The 15,000-nt window shown below is 41.0% G+C and overlaps 1 long non-coding RNA gene across 1 annotated transcript in view; it reads left to right on the top strand.

Annotated features, from left to right (window-relative positions):
* Positions 1-15,000, top strand: part of LOC123513072 — a 222,167-nt gene that overhangs the window by 57,590 nt on the left and 149,577 nt on the right. The window lies entirely within an intron of this gene.

The raw sequence follows: 15,000 nt of genomic DNA, 5'->3' as shown, positions 1-15,000 counted from the left end.
AAACTATCTTCGATTTTGTTTTTCTCTTTGATTGATTATATTTTTTTCTTTTTAGAGATAATAGGAAAACGATTACAATATTTTTTATGTGTACTCGACACATGTGCAGCTTTAGTCTTTTTTTTTTTTTTTTACCATGTTATCATATTGCTTTATATTTTTACCTTCTTTAGCTCTACGTGTGCATGTTCTCTTTTGCAATATGAATTGTTTCAGTAAAAGCAATATAATTCTATTGTACTAATACATAAAGCTTTAATTTAATTTCTTTTATCCCTCTATTACATTATTTTCTTTCACCTCGCTGTCATCTAGTAATATCTCGTTATTCACATTTTTATGAATTTACACCCAATGCATTCCATTTATTACAAATAAATGTTCGATATGGTCCATTCATCTCGTATCACTTGTTTAGTTGTCAAAGTCTCAGACGGAACGGACTCGGCATTGGTGGAGGGAGTTTCCGAATAGTTGCCAAACATGGTCGAGCCTCAGGGGTATGTAAAGTTTGTGTCCTCATGAAACCACTGCTCTCCCAGTCCTCCCTCCACTATCCTCTACCTCACCTTCAGTTCCTGTGAACTTACTACTTGCTACCTTTCAACCTACTTTGAACCCACTGCGCCGTGTCTCTTTTACTCTCCAACCATTTTGAACACTTACCTCGCATCACTCACAGTCTCATATAAAGTCACTACTGCCCCTTTCACTTTTCCATTATTCAGACCTTATGAACTCTCTCTTCAGCTCCTTGTTAACCTAGCTTTTCTTCCCTTCTAACGTCTAACAGGAAATAGGACAGAAAGTAGAACCAGGTGTGGGATGAGCGACAGGTGTTTGGTGTTGAGATCGTGTTCCCTGAGTACGAGATTGCGTCACCAATGTTGCCTCGCTGCTCTCCACCACGCGCTTCAGCTGGAATCAGGCGGAGGTACATCTACTTGTGTGTGTCTCTGGGTTCGGTCCCGAGCGTGTATCGAGGGTACCCTGGAGCCCTGTCTGGCTCTGAGGGGATCTGGTTCAGGGCTGGCTGTTATTGTTATTGTTGTGTTTGCCTGACGATTGGTTTTCTACTTTAGATGTTTTCCTGGTGTCACGGGTTTGGTTCGTATGTGAGTCTTCCTCCATCTATTTTTATTCTTTCCAGCTTGTGTTGTTGAAGTTCTTTTTGTCTCCCTTGTAGGTCCAGTCCCTAAATTTCTAATATCACAAACTTAAGCGTTCATTTAAGACTTCTTTTGAAATATCCGGCGCGAATCCCGAGGAAATACATAAAAATAGTACTTCCCAACACATCTAACTAATTGCACCGAACCTTGAATGGCAATTATTATAAATTAATGAATATTGCACGCTCGGTGTGGCGGAGAGTGAGACTCGGAAAGGACGAGGATATTCGTTATTTCTTTTCAATACCATAAAAGCCTTATTGAAATGCATAATTTAGTACTTTTATGTGCACCAGAGATACCTGGCAATTACACATTGTATTCTTCTATAATGAACATGTAGCAGTCATTTTCGAACCCATACTTGTTTTTTTTCTTTTATTCCATTCGATGTTAAACAATTTGGCTTATAATCACATAAAGGTTTCTAGATTTACGAGTACTTTAGCATTACACAAATTTATACTTGTTCTTTGTAATATAGTCTTAGATATGCCTGTTGTTTAGGAAAGACAAAAATTCATCTCATATTCTCTTTTTTTTTTTTGTGTGTGTGTATTCATGTTGATAGAATTCGTAGAATTCAAAGTCTTCTGAAGTGCAATTAAAGATGACCACATGTAAATCCCCGCAGTTGTACCAATAGCATTATCACTATTGTGGTAGTTTTTCACCACCAGCACATTACCATCACAGCAACAATAACAACATCAACAACACACTTTTACTACTACTACTACTACTACTACTACTACTACTACTACTACTACTACTACTACTACTACTACTACTACTACTACTACTACTACTAGTAGTAGTACTACTACTACTACTACTACTACTACTACTACTACTACTACTACTACTACTACTACTACTACTACTACTACTACTACTACTAACACCACCACGACTACTATTACTGGCGGAAAAAAAAATCCCACGCTTAGGAAGAACTTTTTTTATTATTTTTTTGTCCGGCAAGTACTCATAGTTTGCTTATCGAGGACTGTTGTCTTCAGCCTCTCGCATGTGGAGGGCGGCATGGCGTGGAGTGGCGTGGCGTGGAGTGCCGTGTCGCTGGGACGGCTAATCATAGAGGTGGGAGCGCCGTATACATCCCAAGGGCTGCTCGTATAACTCTTGTGTTAAACTATCATTATCCCTTTTCAAACCCTGGGAACAGCCATGCTTAACTCATCCTCTAGCACCAAAAATCTCTCAATCATCTGCTTATTGGCGAAAAATATATATATAATCTCCGCTCTTCTCCCCATCACAAGGCACCGTAAGTTAATTTATCTCTCAGCGGATTCCCTTCTCTGTGATTAGGGTGTTCCCATCCACAAAAATATATTCTCCTTTACATCATCGTCTATCCAACTGAGAGTAAAAATATTTCTACGTATTTATTTTTTTCCCCTCTCATATGGAAAATCCCTAGTGAGCCTTCAACGTACAACAATGCACCCTCACACGCTCTGTCACTTTCCACTCCTTGTGCTACTCACCTCATTATTATTTTCCTTGTTTTAGAGTTTGTTTGTATTGTCCTGTCAATCTTATGTACTTAAATTATACTCAAAAAGTTTTAGGTACAATGCGCTTTCCGTGTTCCTGTGTCAGAGAGAGAGAGAGAGAGAGAGAGAGAGAGAGAGAGAGAGAGAGAGAGAGAGAGAGAGAGAGAGAGAGAGAGAGAGAGAGAGAAAGAGAGAAAGAGATATCCTATTCCAAGAAGTAATTTGAAAACACCGTAGAGGGACAGATAAACATAATCGCAGGTATCAATAAAATCTTTCGCATATTGTAATAAACGTTGAGTGTTCCTGGTATAAGTCCCCAGTGAGAAGGCGTAGGCATGTGTCTTGAGTCACTGGTGGTCATGTTCAGTATTCACGGTTCCTCAATTATGCAGCCGGTCAGAGAATCCAGAATGTCTTGCTCTCACGAACCAATTCCTGCACTCAACTGAATGTTAAAGCCACGTGTTGGTAATTTTCACCATCGTAGTCGTGACCGCAGCATGGAGTGGGGAGGTTCATTGGAGACGTTTAAGTGTGTGTGTGTGTGTGTGTGTGTGTGTGTGTGTGTGTGTGTGTGTGTGTGTGTGTGTGTGTGTGTGTGTGTGTGTGTGTGTGTGTGGTTATGCTTCATGTCACATTTTATCAGATGTACTAACTGATTGTGGATGTTTACTCGATCGATTTTGCAGAGTTGATGTTTATCTTTAAATGTTGTATGACTGGTCTGTTGCTGAGGGTGCTGTCGTAATGCGTGCATGTGTGTGTGTGTGTGTGTGTGTGTGTGTGTGTGTGTGTGTGTGTGTGTGTGTGTGTGTGTGTGTGTGTGTGTGTGTGTGTGTGCGTGCGGTGATAGCATGTATTGCGTGTGTCCTTTGTCCGAGGTTCACATAATTTCAATCTCCCTGTGGTAATTTTCTTGGGTGTGCGTGTGGTGATGCTGTTGTGATAGTGACTCTGTTGACGGTGGTGATGGTGGTGGTGGTGGTAGGGACTCCAATGCGTTTCCAATACATGCAGCTGTGCTTTTGTTGCTTCTGTTGTTGGGGAGATGATGAACTTCACAGTATATATTTTCAAGATATTTTGCATTTTATTGGTTGTTGATGGATGCGGATCATTATAATCAAATTCAGTGTGTTCTTTAAGGCGTCTGATGTTGCTGGACGATATTCAATGTGATAGATGGTGTATGCAGCTCAGGAAGCCTCAACAGCGTGCATTGGGACAGTTGTCTGCATATTGCAAGCATGAAGGATGGAATTGACAATGAGCTGTGTTGTGTGGGCCATCGGCGAAGATAGTGTGTTCGTATAATCAATTCGCATCATTTAGTATTCATTGTTTTATTTTGCTCTGTTTAGGTATAAACGCACACACACACACACACACACACACACACACACACACACACACACACACACAGCTCTGAGCTCGTTCCGTAGGGTAATGTCTGGCTGTCTCGGCAGAGACTGTAGCAGATCAAACAGTGAACAGTGAACACACACACACACTTACACAGCTAGATAGATAGATAGATAGATAGATAGATAGCGAGAGAGAGAGAGAGAGAGAGAGAGAGAGAGAGAGAGAGAGAGAGAGAGAGAGAGAGAGAGAGAGAGAGAGAGGGAAAGAGAGTGAAAGGTTGGGGAGAGGGAAGGAAAAATTATCCTTTTCTTGGGGTGCTCTCTTCTCCTCCCTCTTCCTTCCCTTTCCCGCGAGCCTAACGTGTTTCGCGCCTTCTTTTCGCCTCCCTCCCTCTGATCTCTTTGCTTCGTCCTTCCTCACGTATTATTACCTTTCTCATATTTCCAGAGCTGGGCCACCTTAAAAGACCTCTCTCTCTCCGTCTTTTCTTCCCCTCGCCCCAGGTCCAAGTAATTACTTTTTTTTCGTTTCCTTTCCTCAACGCTTTTTCTTGCATTTTTTTTTATGCATTTCTTTATTCCCTTTCAATCGTTTCTGCCTTTCCCTGATTGTTTTAGGTATTTGTTATTTGTATAGTATCTTTTATTACAGCGAAATTGCTCTCCTTGCTATTTTCAACTTGATATTCACTTTCCCTTATTTTTATTGGGAGTTAAAAGGTAATCGATAACGCGGAATGTCTCTGAGTGAAAAACTTGTCTTTCAGCCTCGAAGTGCTAATAATTGCATTTCACAGGCGTCCAGGAGCTGCGAACTCCCCGACACGGCCGCCACTTGTATATTCAGGGCTGTCTACAGGGATGCTTCGAGCACTCACGCTTCAGAAAAATGGAATTAGTGATGTTCTTTCATCTCAGCGAGCAAGGATGTACAGGAACACATGCAGTGACAGATGGGCAAGACACACATAAGGACGCACACACACACACACACACACACACACACACACACACACACACACACACACACACACACACACACACACACACACACACACACACACACACACACACACACACACACACACACACACACACACACACACACACACTTTGCTACTACTACTACTGCTACTGCTGCTGCTATCTCAATTACTACCTTCACTCTCATCACATCTGTAGTTATGGCTAGCAACTTCTTATTTTAGTGAAAAATCACTAATTATATGAAGGACAACATCAACAGCAACAACAATAGCAACAGCATCATCATCAACAACAATAACAACAATAACAACAGCAACAACAAGAAAACAACAACAACAACAACAACAACAACAACAACAAAAACAACAACAAAAACAATAACAACAATAACAATATTATAATGACTGCCATGATATTAATCATAATGATAACGATGATACTACTACTACTACTACTACTACTACTACTACTACTAATAATAATAATAATAATAATAATAGTAATAATGATAATATTAATATAATGATAATAATAATAACATTAATGATAATAGTGATAATAATAATAATAATGATAATAATAATAATAATAATAATAATAATAATAATAATAATAATAATAATAATAATGATAATAATAATAATGATTATAAATACAATAGTGATGATATATGTTTAGAAAATACAGAATACTTTCCAACATGACTTGCACAGCACAGCCTTCAACTGGCACTTGACATCCTCTTTGTGTCGGTCGTCTCCAGGTTCATGATTAGGAAATTGCGGATATTTTCATGTATTGTGTAAGTCCCTAGCTGGAACGGATCGGCGGCAGGCAGTGTCGCAATGTTAGAGCAATAACAGATTAAAAAAAAAAAGTGTAGCTTTATTCATGATGACCTTTAGTTCGTAATCCCCTGCCTTGATTCAGATACTGACACAGAATGGAAGGGAGTTAATTTTTTTTTTATCAGCAAATCACTTGGCTCAGTCCGTTATTTGTAATCTCTTTGTATAACGCTGCGATATATTGGAATGAAGTGAGAGGTGAGTGGCTGTGAAGATGAAAAGTGTGGTCTTTGAACCGATGATTGAAAGTAGTAACAACACCGGTAACGATACATGACGTATTTCAGTGTAACTTTGATGTAAGCGGAATGTTAGGAAAGACTAAGCGATTGTCGTCGTGCAAATGGTCTTATGCCTTTACTTTTATGCAGCGTCTCTTGTTATTTTATGGATGATTAAAATTTAATGAAGGAATAGTTCAGTATGAGAATGGAGTTTCCCTGTGGAGTATTTTAATGCAATGTGAAGACAATAAACAAAACCCTGAATATGTAAGTAAATGGATTCTAGTTTGTAAGCTTCCCTGTTAGTTTACTGAAAGAGCAGGAACGTCGAATAATGTAATAAATACGTTGAACATACCTGTGCACAGAGCAAAAAAGTATCATTGTGTCAGCTCATTACCGTCCCTCGCTTCAGTAAAAACCAGCTAAAACAACAATGGTATTTGCTCTCCCTTCATTTCCCGACATCAAAGTTGTGACTCCGAGTTAATAGCAAGACTTCGACGCCCGTGTCCCGCTTCGATCAGGCAAGACGAGCGGCTCTGAAACAGTTGTTGCATCTTATTTCCCGAACTCTGGCGGCAGTCTGGGACGAGGGAGTGTCTTGGAAACAATTGGAAGTCGTTACGACATTGACTCTATCTGACCCAAGTTTTGCTGAAGGGGACGTTGTCGCCGGGTTCATTATGACTCCTACCGCTGCCTCTGGTCTGGCCTACGTTGCTCTTGCTGAACCTATATATATATATATATATATATATATATATATATATATATATATATATATATATATATATATATATATATATATATATATATATATATATATATATATATTGTATCTCATTTGTATTAACCTTTCCATGGAAAACTCACCTGACCGTTTGATATTCATTAACTAAAACAAGTATGGAAAGATAGAAAATGAAATAAATTATTAATTCTCATCATAACATAATAATTCATGCAAGGTATTAAAATAGGAAACACAAACAACAGCACCAGTAAGTTGCCGCCAGACATTCATCTCTCCGCCAATAATCATGCCAGGACAAGGCTGGCTGCTGCATCAAGGGATTTATTTGTCTGTTCTAGTCACCGTCGTGGAACAAGACGGACGAATGATTTTTTATGCATTTTCCCAAAGGTTGATCATTATTTTTCTCTTTCTCCTTTCGGGCGATGAAATCTTGTGTCTCCGGAATATTTTTCGTTAATCCTTAGAATGAGTGAGTTCTCTCTTGCTCCATAATATTCCGCTGCAGATCATTGAGTATCCACTTTTACTTTCACTCAGTGCGGCGGGATCATTTTATCTGCCATAATGTATCACGTGATTTGTCGTGATATCATTGATGATCATGATTTCCGTGAATGAATGAATTGTGTTATGGTCACGGAAGGTTTCTGTTAGAACTGCATTTTATAGATCATTATTTCTAAGAATTGTTTCTGAGCCCATATCTGTTCAACCTACTCATGGATGATAGTGTTCAGAATATAAAGGAGGAGGCACCGTGGGCCATGTTGTTCGCGGATGACATCGTCTTGGTGGATGAAAGTAGAAATGGTGTAGACAGAAAGTTGGAGAGATGGCGAGGACCATTGGAAGAGAGAGGTTTGAGAATTAGTAGGGAGAAGACGGAGTATCTGAATTTTAATGGTCGACAGGAGAGTGAAGTATGGATGCAAGATATGAAGTTAAAGGGTGTCAAGGAGTTCAGATACTTGGGCTCTCATATATCAGCGGACGGCAGCCTGGATGGAGAGATCATTCACCGTATCCAATCGGGCTGGAAGAATTGGAAAAGAACAACTGGAGTGCTCTGTGACCGAAAAATTAGTGCCAGAGTAAAGGGAAAAGTGTTCAAATCGGTGGTTCGACCCGCAATGTTATATGGTGCGGAGACGTGGCCAATAAAGAAAGCACAGGAGAATAAGTTGGAGGTTGCTGAGACGAGAATGTTAAGGTGGATGCTTGGTGTGACAAAGAGGGATAAAGTGAGAAATAATTTTATAAGAAGAACAGCCAAAGTAACGGAGGTGACAAAGAAAGTACAAGAAAGGAGAATGCGATGGTTCGGTCATATCAAAAGGAGAGAAGAAGGGTGTGTCGGCAGAAGACTATTGGATATGGAAGTGGAGGGAAGAAGACGACGTGGCAGGCCAAAGAAAAGGTGGAAGGATTGCAGCGGAGAGGACCTGATGGAGAGAGGATTGAGTGGAGAGGTAGTTGGGGACAGAGCCTTGTGGAGAAGACTAGTGAGGAACAGCGACCCCATATGAAAATGGGAGCAGCTGCAGAAGAAGATTTCTAAGAATTGTTTGTGTGATCTGAACCTGTGCCTGGAATTAGTGGAACATTTTTAAGATTCAAATGGATTACACTTTATAGATGATGGCTTGTACGTATTCACACACTCATTCAGTCTTTTGTTCTTTTTTTTTTTTTTTTTTAATGATCAATCAATCAATATCTTAATTCTTTTTTTCTTAAATCTTTTGTTCTCTCACTTTATTCTTTTGCGTGCTTATCTAGGTTTTTTTCTTCGTCTATCTCCTTCTGTCTGTCTATCTGTCTGCATATCTGCCTGTTTCTCTGTTTGTCTGTTTGTTTATATATTTGTGTCTACATGTCTGTCCGCACCTCTCTCTCTCTCTCTCTCTCTCTCTCTCTCTCTCTCTCTCTCTCTCTCTCTCTCTCTCTCTCTCTCTCTCTCTCTCTCTCTCTCTCTCTCTCTCTCTCTCTCTCTCTCTCTCTCTCTCTCTCTCTCTCTCTCTCTCTCTCTCTCTCTCTCTCTCTCTTTCAGCACGCAACCCGCGTCAACGCTTTCTCAGTGGGTGTCATGTCCGCCACTCACGTCTTTTACACGGGTATAAGGTTATTCTTCATTGTGCCGAAGCCTCCTCCCGACAGCAACCTTTAAGATGATCGACTGCGCACATTGGATCTTTTCACTTTTCATGGTATCGTATTCCCTTGAAATTTTTGAAGTCAGTCTTTTCCTAATGATCCGTTCCCTTGATATACTGCACGCTCTCAAGACCAGCAACTGCCTTTTAGAAATGAGATGGAGAGAGAGAAAGAGAGAGAGAGAGAGAGAGAGAGAGAGAGAGAGAGAGAGAGAGAGAGAGAGAGAGAGAGAGAGAATAGAACCACCTCCTCAAATTAATTTCTTTACTATTTTAACTTGAATAGAAAAATCGTTTAATATTATTACTTAAAATTGAAAATTGGGTGGTTGATGGGAAATGAAATCGAGACAGTGAGGGAAAGATGATATTGTCTTCTTCATAAAAAAGTTAAAAGTTAAAAGGAAAAATACAGTCAATTAGTTTTAAACGTACTTTTGATTACTTACATTTTTTGGTATAAATGCAGGATGTAGTACTACGAGCTCTTGTCTACTTCCTGTTTCTTTTATCTTTACTGTATTATCGAATGTCGAAGGTTGATGTTTGCTGTCTTCTCATTCATTCTATATACAAGTGGTAAAATTTGATGTAAAGTTATCGTGTTATGACAGCTGGAACTTACTGAGAGGCCGATGACCTGGATATATGTTGTGCAATATTGTTGCAGAGTGCGATATGATATATAAAAAAGATGTCAATCCGTTTTAACTGCCAGCAATAGCCTTCCTCGCTCTGTTGGTTGTGTGTTTGGCTGGTTGGCTGACTAACTGAATGGCTGAGTGATCGGTTGGCTTGATATCCGGTCCATCTGTTTGTCTAGACTAGACTGAATAATTTATTAGTTTACGTCTGTCCCAGTATTGTGGCCAATTATTTCATTTGTTCTTTGGCTAACTGATTGGCTGGGTGGGTGACTGTCAGCCTTACTAGGTGGCTGGTTGGCTGTCTTGTTGATTTACTGTTGAGCTAACTGCTTGTTGACTGGTTGGCTGGTAGAATGGTTGGCTACTTGACTGATTGAATGGCTGACTGACTGACTGGCTGGTACGTTGACTATCTGGCTATACGTGAGTTGCAGAGTCCAGAAATTCTTTATTAGAGCTAAGTAATTTTTGGACTTCTATTCTTTTTCTTTTGCATTCGTACCTTTGCTTCTGAGTTTCTTTTTTCTTTTTCTCTTGAAATTCCTTTACATCGTATAAGCTTTTTTTTTTCTTGTGAAGCGAACGTTTGATTCCAGGCATCAGTTCACTCAAGCAGAATGACGAGATGAAAGGCACGACTGAGCATCACACAGTCTTTTTGAGGAATTATGAATCCATTTTGATACTCCTCTCGATTTTATACTTTATCTCCACCCACCCTGACAGCCAACGGAATCCTTGAACACGAAGGAGAGTTTTCTAAATACCTGCGTGTGTTGTGAAAGGGAGTCGAAAGCTTCATGCATTTGTAGAGTGACTGGTCATGGTGGTGAGGTAACTCCAACAAGTCCCTCATGTCGCCTCACTAATCTGATATCTTACGTTGACGCCCTACAACCAGCACCACCACCACCGCTACAACCACCACCACCACCACCACCACCACCAAGAACAACACAGTCACCATAGTCATGAATAATCACACATCGCTCAAGAGTGAAAGTGAATATTGCAGGGAGAAGTTAGGAAAAAATGGCTAGAGAATGTAACGAAAGATCCACATTTCTCGTCAAGTCACGCAGTCTGGCTCTGTTTTCTGTCTGTCTGTCTGTCTGTCTGTCTGTCTCTGTCGGTCCACATTTGTATATGTATTGACGTATCTATCTATTTATCTATGTATTTATTCATGTTCGGGCTCATATTGATCTATTTATATGTCTTATTGCTCTCTCTCTCTCTCTCTCTCTCTCTCTCTCTCTCTCTCTCTCTCTCTCTCTCTCTCTCTCTCTCTCTCTCTCTCTCTCTCTCTCTCTCTCTCTCTCTCTCTCTCTCTCTCTCTCTCTCTCTCTCTCTCTCACTCACACACACACACACACACACACACACACACACACACACACACACACACACACATACACACACAATACCTGCAGGGAATTCTGGAGTTTTGTACCAAAGAGTGTGGATGGAAAAAGGAACCCAAAAGAGAGGAGGGTGGTGTAAGAAAGCAGCAGGGAACTAGGCGGGCGTGATGAGGGTGCAGCGGGCAGGGTAATGAGTGCATGAGTGGGAATCAGAGGTGGTGTGGAGCGGAAGGAAAGAGGGAGCAAGCAAGAGAAATAAGACGATGAAAGGGAGAGCAGGAAGAGAAGGAAAGTAAGGCGAGGGAAATCTCTCAAAACTCGCATAGATCTTTTTAGTAATATACCTCTGCAACAGCAGGAGGGGAAGAAGACGGAGGAGGAGGAGGAGGAGGAGGAGGAGGAGGAGGAGGAGGAGGAGGAGGAGGAGGAGGAGGAGGAGGAGGAGGAGGAGGAGGGAAAGGAGGAGGAGGAGAAGGAGGGGAAGAAAGACTTAGATGACAGATGAGGAATAGGAAATGAACTAATAATAAGAGAAGGTATAAGAACATGAGGGAGAAGATCTGATGAATGAAAAAAAGAGGAAGAAGGAAAAGTGGAAAAGGAGGAAAAGTCTACATAAGTGAATAAGAAAATAATATGGAATGAGAAAGGAAATGAAGAAAAAAGAGTGAATAAAAAAGGAAGAGGAGGAAAATGAGGAGAAAGAGGGAGAGGATGAGGTGGAGGAGGTGGAGTAGGAAAAGGACTTTGGTGTGGGGAGAATATCAGGGAAGGGACAGATAGAGCAGGAAGGGGAAAGTGGGGGAGGGAGGAGGAGGAGAAGGCGCCTTTCCTGTGATCCCCTCCTCTGTATTCCGTCAGTCTGAAGGCATCGCCCGCCCCTCGAGATTGCAGCTGCTGGGGCTTTACGTGAAAGTTATTTTTGTCCGAGTCTCTGGACCGCAGCCTCCCGCCGGGATCTTGTTGTGAACTTGAGCTGAGAATAAAAATTGTCTTCCTTAGTGGGGTATTTGCTTCGTTGTCTTGCATAGTTACTTGTTCGGTGTGATTTATTTTATTCCTCACTGTTGTATATTTTCCCTGCTCTATTAGTTAAAAATATTTGAATATGCATTTTCATGTTTTTTATCTTAAATTTTTATTGCATACTTTATTTCGAGAAAGAAATCATTTTGTGGTGTTCATGTGTTTCCAGCAGCCACCGTGCAAATAATATAAAGACTGCTCATGCATCTACTGCTGTATATATGAGGATGATTGATTCATGCTTGCTGTACCGAAACAAAAAGGTCACATGGCTCCAGTTATCAACAAACCAAGACGTGACTGTCAGAGTAACAAGAAACACCGACTGAGTTGCAGGTGACTGGATGGATAACAGAAAGACTTCAGTATCGCGCGCTGATTGTTTCCTCTTGCCACATCAGAAGGATAAAATGCCACTGCTTATCAATATAGTGAGACGTGCTTTTCCTATCATATAACTGAATTCCTCACACATCAACCTGTTTACGTAAATGTGAGATGCCTTAACGATTTCTGTAAGCTAAGAAGTCAGGGTGAAGTTGAGGCATGTGGAACCCCGCCCCTCGACACCCAGATGAATAATAGAAAATGAGAAACCCTGCCACACTTGTGATATTGGTCGGAGGATCAGTTAAGTAATTAGGCTGAAACACTTGCGAATACCGGTACGTTATTGCGCGTCGTGTATAGTTTCTGTTGAGCACCTTTCCTTCCCCTTACTCAGCCTCGTCTTGGTGAAGTGCTCGCAGGGGATTCAGTCCGTCGGGCCCTCGAAGTTGCACGATTAGCTTAGACGAGGTAGGAGTTGGTGACAGTGAGGCGCATACGTTGCTGTCTCGACAATCTCCTTCCGGGAAACGCTAGATTGCTCTTAGGGGAGATGGAGTGTGCTTGTGTCAGGAGAAGGATGCGTTGGATTTTGTCTTTGAAGAAGTGTTGTGGTGGTGGAAGTAATGGCAGTTGTGGTGGTGGTGGTGTTTGCTGGGGTGATGGCATTGGTGTTGGTGGTATTAGTGTGTGGTTGTTGTTGGTAATATTAGTTTGCATGTGGCTGTGATGATGGTGATGTTAGTGTTGGTGGTGGTAGTGGCTGGCATCAGGTGGTGATATTGATGTTGGTGCTTGTGGTGGATGGCAAGGAGTATTGGTGTGTGTTATGGTGGTTGGAATGGTGATGGTGAGAATGTTGTAGGTGGTGGTTTTGGTGCTAATGGTGGTGGTGGTGGTGAATGGCGTGGAGTGGTGTGGTGTGGAGGCGGTGGTTGGCGGGATCGTGGTGGTGGCAGTGGTGGTTGGCGTGTCGTGGTGGTGGAAGTCGTGGTCGTTTGTTGTGATTTAGTGCACAATCTGTTGCTGTGGTGAATAATTCATAAGAAGCAATTGGGAACACTGTTAGAAATTCGAGTAATGTAATTTGTGATAGTAGTTACTGGGAACAGACTTTTCATAATTTATTTAGTAGTTCCTTTTTCCGAGATTATTGTTGAGAAGAAAAAAATAAAAATAGAAACACTTTGAAGTAGTTGCTAAAAGTTGTAGCTTTGATGATTTTTAAAGAAGCAAAGTAAATGTACCGATGTATATTGAAACTATTTGTATTCTCAAGTTCACTTTTGTTGTCTTCATAATAATTCAGAATTGCGCATAACTGAGATAACGAGTCTCAGAAAATCCTTGCAAGTATCCATGGGAATACGTGAACACAAAATTAAGAATCCTCTGAAAGTTTACGTATACCTTTCCCCCTCTTTTGAAATCTCATCTTTCGTCTCCTCTTTGATAATATTCTACTTGACCTTCTCCTGTTCCTCCTCCTTTTCTTTCCTCTCATCCTTCCATCCTCCTTCCATCTTCCTTTTCATCCCATCTACTCCTTTACCACCACCTCTTCTTGCTCCTCCACCTTAGCTTTCTCTTTCTCCTCCCTCTCCTCCTCCACCTTCTGCACCTTCTCTACCGGTGCCGGATCTGGAGTAACTCAGGCTAATAACACGAGCAGCAGTTCATGTCTTCTCTCTGGTACACGGCAAGTTCCCTCACGCAGTCAGACGAGGTGCTGCTCAGGCAAAAGGTCAAGCTGGGGAAATATCGTGCGTGGCTGGACCTGGAGAACGTGCTGCTGCGACTCCAATGAAAAGCACGCGCCAGAAATACTTAGCCAATGAAATTTTCGAGGGATACTTACAGTGGATGGATGGTCACTCAAACAAGCTGGTAAGAAAAATGACGAGTAAAATAAAAGATTAGTTAGCCACGAAAGATTGCAATGTATATCAGCAGCGGATAGATGGAGGGTAAAAGTTTATGTAGTATGGTATTAAGTGAAGGTTGAAAGACTTAAGATGAATTACTGTAACTAAAGGTACTGCTCAGTAAGGAGCACAATGAGAGTGAGAACTATCAGATAACTAAGGGTGCTATTAAGAGAGAGAGAGAGAGAGAGAGAGAGAGAGAGAGAGAGAGAGAGAGAGAGAGAGAGAGAGAGAGAGAGAGAGAGAATGAATATTACACAAGGTAGGCAGATTTCAGGAAGACTAACAGAAATATAGACTGTGCGCTCCATTCCTTTGGTTCACATCGCTTTATCTGTCAATGTGCGTATTTCATCAACACACACAGGTTTACACGGCTTTGTAGACGTGCGGGGTTAATATATTTTAGCTCCAATTCCATGTCTCTTTGATCTAATGATTTCCCTGATTCATATACTTTTTTTTTTCCTTCTTTTTGTGTTTCTCCTATATATATCCTTTGCTTATCTTCTTTCATATCTTTGAAGTCTCTTTGCATTCACATTTTCCCAGTAATCTTCCTCCTTATTGTTTGTATTTTTCCTTTTGATTTGCTGTTATTTTCTTCTTCGTGTTTATCCACTTCCTCCTTTTCATTCATGCTTGTTTTTCCAATTCTCTACTCCAGGTTATGTTATCAT

Source organism: Portunus trituberculatus, chromosome 35 (assembly GCF_017591435.1).
Source record: "Portunus trituberculatus isolate SZX2019 chromosome 35, ASM1759143v1, whole genome shotgun sequence".
NCBI classification, from domain to species: domain Eukaryota; kingdom Metazoa; phylum Arthropoda; class Malacostraca; order Decapoda; family Portunidae; genus Portunus; species Portunus trituberculatus.
Note: the sequence above shows the minus strand (reverse complement) of the source record. Positions and strands in the feature narration are given on the sequence as shown.